Here is an 8893-nt window from a genome sequence, read left to right as displayed (position 1 = left end):
GAGACTGGAAGTAATGGGTGCAGAGGTGGCAACAACTGACTTAGCAGGCCTGCAAGCATCAGCATTGATTATTGCCATCATATAATCATGAATATCAAATAATCTTTAAAAGAAGAAAATCTCTTCACATGTAAATTTGACTTTAGAAAAATAGATTGAATAACATTGGCTCTCTCTCTCTCGCCATTTAAAGATTAACTGATAAAAAACAGCACATTTAAAAATGCAACAAAATAGTTTTGAAGTTTTCTGAAAAAGGCAACTCATTTTTTATTATTTTTGATCAATTAGATGTCCATGATCAACATACCAAATTTATATAATTTACATGGATTGTATTAAAGTCTTTCAAATATGAAACATATCACATTGAAATATGAAATCACGAGTATTATTGCAAAATTTCGGATACAAAAGTGTTTGTATTTTTTCTAAACCTGTTTTGTAAAGGAATTGCATTTTGATTGCTTAGGAATTAAAGCATAAACAGTTTTTTTGTGTTTTATTATTTTCATATCTACATTTAAAATCTTACTTGGGCTGTTTTTAAAACCTTTAACCCTCCAAACTTGCTTACCCAACCTCTGATTTTGTTGGATTACGCATATTCTAGTGTTTACAGTCCTTTTACTGGGCAACATGTGTCAGTGTTAGCCTACATGAAGCATATCTGTAACAAAAATAAATAAATAAAACATGAAAAGAAGAAAAAACCTTAACTTACCTGCAGCTTCTAATTTCCGTTGCTTCTAATAACCGGTCATAAACTGAGTCACCATATCACATTTAGGTTACAACATGAGTGACTCAGTGTAATGTCACCACCTGCCGCACCCAACAGGCCTCACATGCGAAACTCCAGCAGACCTGAACACCTGCAGCCTCTAAGCCACGCCCACATACCTGCGAGAACCAGGAAACCACACAGACAGGACCTGAGGAGGAATTAAAACACTCGTCTGAACGCTGTCCCGTGGTAACCCTCATCGTCCTCTTATCTTTTTTTAAATCTTCTTCTACTTTTTGGACTTACCTGAGACCTCTTACACCCGGAGAGGAGCAGAGTTTCACTTGGTGAGTCCGTGCATTGTTCTTCATGTTTTCACCGTGCTGCGTTTCACTCACTGCCATATAAGGGCATCTCACTAACTCCCACAGGAGTCATTTCCTCACGCAGTTTAACATCTAAACACGAATATAAACCCTGCATGTGGTGTTTAATTCTGCTTTTATATAGTTTATTATGAGCGAAATGTCAAATGTGAGTGTTTTCAGTCGAGGCCTTGTGTTGCATCTGCATCTACAACCCCCTCTGTAAATACTAGAGGTGGGGCTGGGCTAGTATTAGAGCTTACTATTGTTTTCAACCTGCTTTTAAGAGTGCTTGTTGTTTGTTTGTACTAGTTCACAGCCAGTAAAATAAGGCCGACTTATTAATCTGCTCAAGTAACAAAACTATCCACTCAAACATAAGGCCTCACATGAACTGTGTGTGTAATTTGTATTATCACTATACAAATGTTAAAGGGTTATTGGTTACACTAAACATGGAGCTAGTTGTAAGTTTGTTTTGTACACCTACTGTACTTTCAGTGATGGCTACAACAACAGCAGCTACATTGGAAGACCAATGTAACATTATAAACCAAATTATGCCAACAAGTGAAGCCTAAATAATGTAATGTGTCTGTAAGGCAGGGTGCAATATAATGCACAAACTACTTCCCCAGAAATGATCTTAAAATTAAATCAACAAGTCAAATTATTTCTCGTTGGTAAATGGAAACTGTCTGTTATAGCTTGGGCTCAAAATACCTTTAAACTTTACATTATAAAAATGGTTCAAATCAAAACACAGAGTGTACAATTTTAATTTTCAAGATTCAATTTATTTATCTCTTCCATACACTCAGAATACATGGGAGTGGAACCTAAACTAAGCAATATACCCTTAGAGGTATATAAGGGAAGTTTCACAGCATCAGAAATGTTGCTGTTCCTTTTAAGTAAGTAGTGATAGTGCATTTTAGGTCCTCTCCAAACCCTGTAATCCTGTATCTGTGTTTGGTCTGCGGCTCTTTGACTCATTCATTCCCTCATAACAACCTTAGCTTCAACAGATAGTGAGTGTAAGCATATCTAGAGGGTTTACACACAGGGAAATGAAGCATATAAAAAAGTAGGAATCACAGTTCATTGAATTGATATCCCTGTAGGGTTATACGTCTTGTATTGCCGGATTCTCAAAAATCAGTTCCAACGTATTACTTTTAGACACTTTCATGTCGTGTACTGTTTTTGAGTCTGTATTCTAACTGGATAAAGTTTCAGGTTTGGCCTTGTGGTTAAATTACATGCCTCATGTACAGAGGCTATAGTTCTTGAATCAGGTGGCCTGATCTGGTTCCAACCTGCAGCTCTTCACCGCATATCATTTCCCCCTCTTTCTCTCAGTTTCCTTCTCTATACTGCCCTGTCCTCTTAAGTGTTTTAGCTATTGAATGCACGGATCCAAAGTTACTGGATAAGCAAAGCCGGCTGTGGCTCCGTGGTACAGTTGGTTGTCTCTGAAACAAAGAGATGGCAGTTCGATCCCAGCTCTAGAAGTCCACTTTTTTAAGTTTCCTCAGGCAAGACCGTTAACCCTAAATTGCATCGAATGGCATAGCCAGTAGTGTTTGAATGCATGTATAAGGGATTAGTTAACACTGATGCTTGTTTAACATCACTTCCTCTGCCATCAGAGTGTGAATGTATTATCAATGGTTGAATGTGATGTGTAAAAGTGTTTCGAGTAGAAGCACAGTCCATTAAAAGTTTAAGTAAAGTCAGTAGGCTTGGCTCAGTCACCAAAGTCCTGACATGAAGCTGCTTAATTTAGTGTTTTTAATGCTCATGAGAATCCACCTTAAGAAACTCTAACTGTATCTAATTGCAGATTTGAAACCCCAAACTCCCGTATCCAAGAATAAAACACTCCTCCGTTTCTTCCGTTTCCTCTGTTTCCTGCAGAGCTGCGAGTTGTGATGGAATTCACCAAGGAGCAGACTTCCATGCAGTATGCAAATCCGTGTGCTCTCTCTGGTTCCTCAGCTGGCATAGTTTTATTCAAACATGTCTGAAAAAAGAATCAAAGATGCAGTGAAGAAGAGAGGCCCTTTTTTGAACTTGTCATCTCTAATAACTACGTCTAACGTCTATTTGGACTCAACAGGTCACCTCATGTCCCCTGATGATCCAGATTACACCTGTACAGAGCACGTGTGCACACTCATTCTCTCTTCCTCTTTTTGTCAATCTCTTTTCCTCTCTCCCTCTCAACTGTCACCACAGATTTGTGAGTGGCATGTGTCCCTCCATCTGGCTTGCACATGCATTGCATATGGACATTGCATAATGGCCCCAGGCCTTAATATTGTAGCTCCACAGTGCCACTCCAACACGTGGGGGAAGAAGTGAGAAAGGGCAGAGAAACAAACCTCTTATGTAAAAGCTTTAAGATGAGCAAGCAACTTCAGCCTCATTTGCTCAATCTGTGGAATAAGATGGAAAGATAGAAGGCATTCCCAGACTTCAAGCCAAAACATGCAGGGGCAAAGGTAGTCTTCAGAAAGTGGATCTCTTCTCTTCTTTCATTATTTAAATCTGTCTCTGTTTAAATGGAAAGGCTTCCATCTGCTCCTTCTTCCAAGCACCTCACACTATATCCTTGTTTTAGTAGATTTGGCATAGACAAAGCAAACCCACTATATGAATATTTTCATCTGATACTAAAAGACATAATGCCCAGACATTTGTTTGTGAAATGAAAGTATGATTGATGGAAATTGAAGATCACTGCAAAGTTTTAAAAGATTAAAATGCTTTGTGGTGTTACCCAAAAGCAGCAGCAGCAGCAGAGGCTAAAAAAAAATAAAAGAAGCTTAATGTGTTGCTCAAATCTTGGAAAGGAAATGATTTAAAGTTGTCATGCAGCCATCCGTGCTCAAACAAATCAGGAGCTCAGCAGTGGTTGTGTAAGTTCAGTGTTTGAAAGCAGTGAGAGAACAAAAAGTAGAATGACTTATAATTTAAAGAAAACTAATGACCTCTCATGAAACTAAAACATATTTATATTTTGTGCTTTAGTTTTTCTGAAGTTTGAACAAACAATACTTATTAGCTCAATTTACCAACTCTTAATTATTGAAGTTCAGAGGTGTTGGTAAATCGAAGTTAACTTCAAAAAGTGTCAGGCGGTTTCCTGCTCCATCACACAGCAGTATTTGTCTTCACAGAAGTTCAATCCAGGTTTTCCACTCCAGCATGAGCATGTTATTTTATAAAATAAAGAGCAGTGCTTAAAGTGCATTATCAATTATCGACAAGTCTACTGCAAGAGAGTGGTGTATTTTTTGAACCAAGAGTAATTGTAAGAAGAAAAGCTAAATAAGCAGGAAGGAAATCTTATAATAAACCAACTCCTGTGGACATTTTAAAGTTAAATTATTATTTTAGAATAATAAAAGAGTTCATGTTACTGTTTTTGCATCCAATCCACTTGCTTGAATGTTTTTACCAAGCGGCAACCTCCGATCTCAAAATATGAAGCCCATGCTGAAGTGTTATAAACTGCAATCCATAGAGAATCCACTTTAGGCTGGCTGCAGAAACAACAGAAACCACATACACACCAATTCAAAAAAGACGATCTTTGCAGCATTATTAGATATTAATAGAAGATATTAAGATTATGAGTTTTTGCCCAAATAAGGACATGACTGACGTGACTCCCGGACGGAAACACATAGCTGTTGGCTAGGAGGCTCAAACCCCGCCTCTTTACGTCACACTCTGCCTGGTTGAGTTCCGCATTTCCAATATGGCTGCCGCCGTCGATTGGCTTCAAAACAGCGCTCAGGAACAGATGGGTGACGTCACGGATACTACGTCCATATTTTATACAGTCTATGGTTTTTACAGCTAGGAGTGGGAATTGCACGGTACCTGACTGTACGATTTGATACAATTGATACCAATACATCAGCCAGGATAACATAATGTTGATAACTCCTGCACAGCCACATTTAAAATAGATGATTTATTAAACATTTATATTTTGAGTTTTCTTAAAACTTTAATGCATTAATATTGTCACCGCACCACAACCCTGGCACAAGTGTGGTCTAGGGCATCAAAGCGTTGGCTGCCCATGCCATAATAAAGCAAGGAAACATGTGGCTGTCGAGCAAAAGGCAAAGGTGAAGGCGGACCTTACCTGTAGCGGCTTCTCTTTCCAGGCCACTATGCACTGATCCGGGACCAGCTCACGCTGCTTCCCTCTTAAGGGGGAGAACTTCTCTTTCTCATTTCACCTCCTGCACAGGTGTCTGCCCGAGCTACGGGAGACCAAAGCGTACCCGTCTCATTGGCCAATTGGTCACGTGCCCAGGAAGGCCCGCCCACCTGTAGCTCGACAGTGTTGCTGTAACAATTTTAGCATAAAATTTTGTTCCCAGGATCAAAATGTTGCAAATAAATACATTTTTGAAGGTTGGTTAGTGAGTCCTTGACCTGTCTGATTGAAAGGATGTGCTTAGCTTTTTTTACTTTATATGAAAATATCAGCATTTGGCTCTTTTACCTGCATTGTACAGAAATACACTTGATATTTCGGCCTAACCTAATCAATAACATGAAATAACAGACTTATTCTGCCAGCTGTAGAGATGGAATGATGGAGTCAACTACAACCAATGACAGAATTAGTGACACTTTGATAGTCAATGATTCTTTGGTGATATCATCGCACGTGTTCTCATGCTGTGTGTGAACGTAATGTTGTTTTCCTGCGTTGAATTGCTGAGGAGTGAGACGTCGTGCATCCAAACTATCTTTGCTGAAAATAGTGCACGCCACTCAGTGACCTGGTAGGGGGAGGTAAACAAACATAGCAGAATAAATAACTGAGGAGTGACTCATTACAATCTCTGCTGCGTGTGGCATGTGCACAAGAAAACATACAACATGGCTGTGGCCGATGCAACATCACTGTGTTGTAAGATTTCTAAATTCCACGAGTGTTTAACACTCATCGCTGCAAAGACAACAACTGCCTGCAAGATCCATAAGCTTGAACTTGCTTGTCATCATCAAGTACGCCTAACACAAGAGTGTTTGAGAGGAGAGGGCACGGTGACATTCAACATGACAGACTCCCTGTGTGAATTTTACATTTTCAGGCCCTCACCTTAAAATCTTCACCTCATCGTTATCTCTCCTTCTCTCCTACCACTGGAGTTTAAAAGAGGAATATTAAATTGAAAAGCTGATGGCTAAATAAAAACCATTAAGTAATTGTGTGATTAATTATCTGATTACTCAAATGATTGTTTCACACATCCCCTAGCCGGCTGCAACCCTTGCAGGGTCAACCTGATTTTAGGAGCAAATACAAATAATTTGTAAAAAAAAGAAAAGTGAAGCAAAGAAGTAAACGTACTTTTGTGCCAATTAAGTAAGATAAGATATTCCTTTATTCGTCCCACAACGGGGCACTTAAAAGTATTACAGCAGCAAAGTAATTATTAAAAAATAATTATTAAAAAATATTAGCAATTAAAAATAGTAAATTAGCATATCTTAAGGAAAGTATGTACAGACCTAAGTCAATTAACAATATATTTACAAAACCAGAGATAATTAAGAAATGTGCACATAAGTAACATAGCTTAACAAAAAACAACGCATAGAACGCTTTGCAGAAAAATGTTATGCATATGTTAGGGGTGAAATGAAGAGGAATAATTGCACATTAATGAATAGACGGGGCACGTGAGTCCGTTTCATGACTTCTAGCTTTCAATAAGTCCCCAATGAAGGATGATACACATAGAAAGTCAAATAAAATCCACCATTCATTATGTCGTCAGAGAACTTATTTGCCCAAGTCTGAATATTTGTGCCCTCTTCCCTGTTACAACCCTTTCATGAAGCCCGGATTAATGCAGTTCAAGAGGTTGTGTTTTTATACGGCTTGATTATCTGGAACATAATCTTCTCCAGATGTTTTCACTGATGAGCTCCAGTAAGAGATGAACTGCAGCCTTAGTACTATGTTAACCTAAAACCCTGCTTTGTAGCAGGCAGGTGTACACAGGTGTGATTGTGTACCTCTGCATGTTGTGAGATTACAGTGAGGTATTGGATTATGAATGTCATACTGCTGTGTGAATTCTGCATGGCTCAGTGCTTTGGTTTCCTCTGTGCTGTCAGGCTCTTAATTTGGGTTCTTTTTAACAAAGACAACACACAGGGTGAACTTAAACAACCCCTCCTCTCCTTTTCCTTTGTGCCTGTTGTTACCCAACGCTTTCAAAAATAGATGCTTGTTATTTTTGTGTCTCCCCCCGCTGTGCTCCTGGTATTTCCAGCCCCCCTTACAGTGCTAAGGGATTTCTGATGCTCAGTGAAATCTGCTGCAGCTCTCGTGGCACGACCATCCATGGCCGTAATCCAGACGTCCAGGCTGCTGGAGTATAAATCCTGTCCGGAGTTTGCATTGGTTGGCAACTCATCAAGAGGCCGTACAGATTATTTATTTATTTGAGTCCTCTCAGGACATGACTGCCTGCTGTCAGCTGGTGACTCAGGGAAGACAAGATACAGACTTTTAATCTGTGCAGTGGCGTGATGTGCACACTGTGCGATGAACAAGTGTGGGAGTGAAAACAGAATCAAATTTTATGACTGGGGTTTCATTTTTTTCAGCTGTTGGGTTTTTACTCTTGCATTGTAAAGTAGAGGAGAGATCTGAGAGGTAACAAAGGTCCCTGGATTCATTTTAACCAGGCACCTTAATGCTTTCAATAGCAGTGTATTGCTTTGTTTTAATACACTGCATTTTTAGTCTGGAAATAGCCTTAGTCGTTACATTTTACTACAACCTCCAGGTAGTATTTCCCAGAAATAAGATGTTTTTTAATCATGGAGGTCAAAAATCCCCAAATATGCTAAATTTAGCCACATTTTTTTTAACGTAGTTTGCTTCTGAAGAAACATTTGTAAATTGAAATAAACGTCCCTCATCAGTCCTTTACTGTAAGTCTTTCAGATTGTGTTAAAGCAGCTGAAAAAAGATCAGACTTCTCAAGAAGAGAAAATAGGACTCTTCAAGAGGAGAAATTCGGAAGCACAAAACAGAGTTTCCAGCACACACTGATCTTGAAGTGCAGATTTAGTCAAAGCTGAATTTTCTTTTGCAGCCTTGTAATTAATGAACCTCCACAGTGGGTAGCTCCCCCGTGTTTGAGGATGTGAGGATGCTCTAGATGGGTCTCTCTGGATGTAAATGGTGAGAAGACTAAGCCTGGATGGGGGATTATAGAAGAAGGGGGCGGAGAGCATGCATGATCTGTCAGGGCTTAGTACCACAATTATCCCAGCGGCAGCAGCAGCAGCAGTTGTGGTGGCACAGGCAGCGTTTTCATTAGTGTAATGTCAAAAGATGCTCCAGAATTATGTAAGAGTGACGTGCTGTCATCCCCTCTCGGTCCGCCCACCGCCTGGCAGGAACGTGGCTGTTTGTTTTCCTTTTATCCTCACGCTCTCAGAAAGCTAAAAGGACATCTGTCAGACTCGGCGGTCGGGGACGGGACTCGTAGTAGCCGCGCCGCAGGGACCGTGCTGCTCTGGGTGCTGAAGCTGGCGCTGGTTGTCATGGAGAAACTGATGAACTGAGGTGACAAAGGGGACAAGTTTGAGGTCTCAGTGGTGAAGAAGAAGGAGCTGCTGAGACAATGAGCGATGGGAGAGTAGCAGCAGGCAGAGCTGTGAGGTTTGTGTGATGCTGTTGCTCTCAGAGGAGAATTAGAAGATGAAGTTCAAGAAGTTCATCACGATCATGCAGGCGGCC

At 40.0% G+C, this 8893-nt stretch overlaps 1 protein-coding gene across 1 annotated transcript in view; it reads left to right on the top strand.

The window, feature by feature from the left end:
- Positions 1-722: 722 nt before the first annotated feature.
- Positions 723-8893, top strand: part of tjp2a (tight junction protein 2a (zona occludens 2)) — a 46474-nt gene continuing 38303 nt past the window's right edge. Inside the window, exon 1 of the mRNA XM_034709304.1 lies at positions 723-1074. The gene's annotated coding sequence lies outside the window, so the exon portion shown is untranslated. The remainder of the gene's footprint in view (positions 1075-8893) is intronic.

The sequence above is a fragment of the Notolabrus celidotus genome, chromosome 19 (assembly GCF_009762535.1).
Source record: "Notolabrus celidotus isolate fNotCel1 chromosome 19, fNotCel1.pri, whole genome shotgun sequence".
Classification (NCBI taxonomy): Eukaryota; Metazoa; Chordata; class Actinopteri; order Labriformes; family Labridae; genus Notolabrus; species Notolabrus celidotus.
This window is presented reverse-complemented; position numbering and strand designations above follow the sequence as displayed.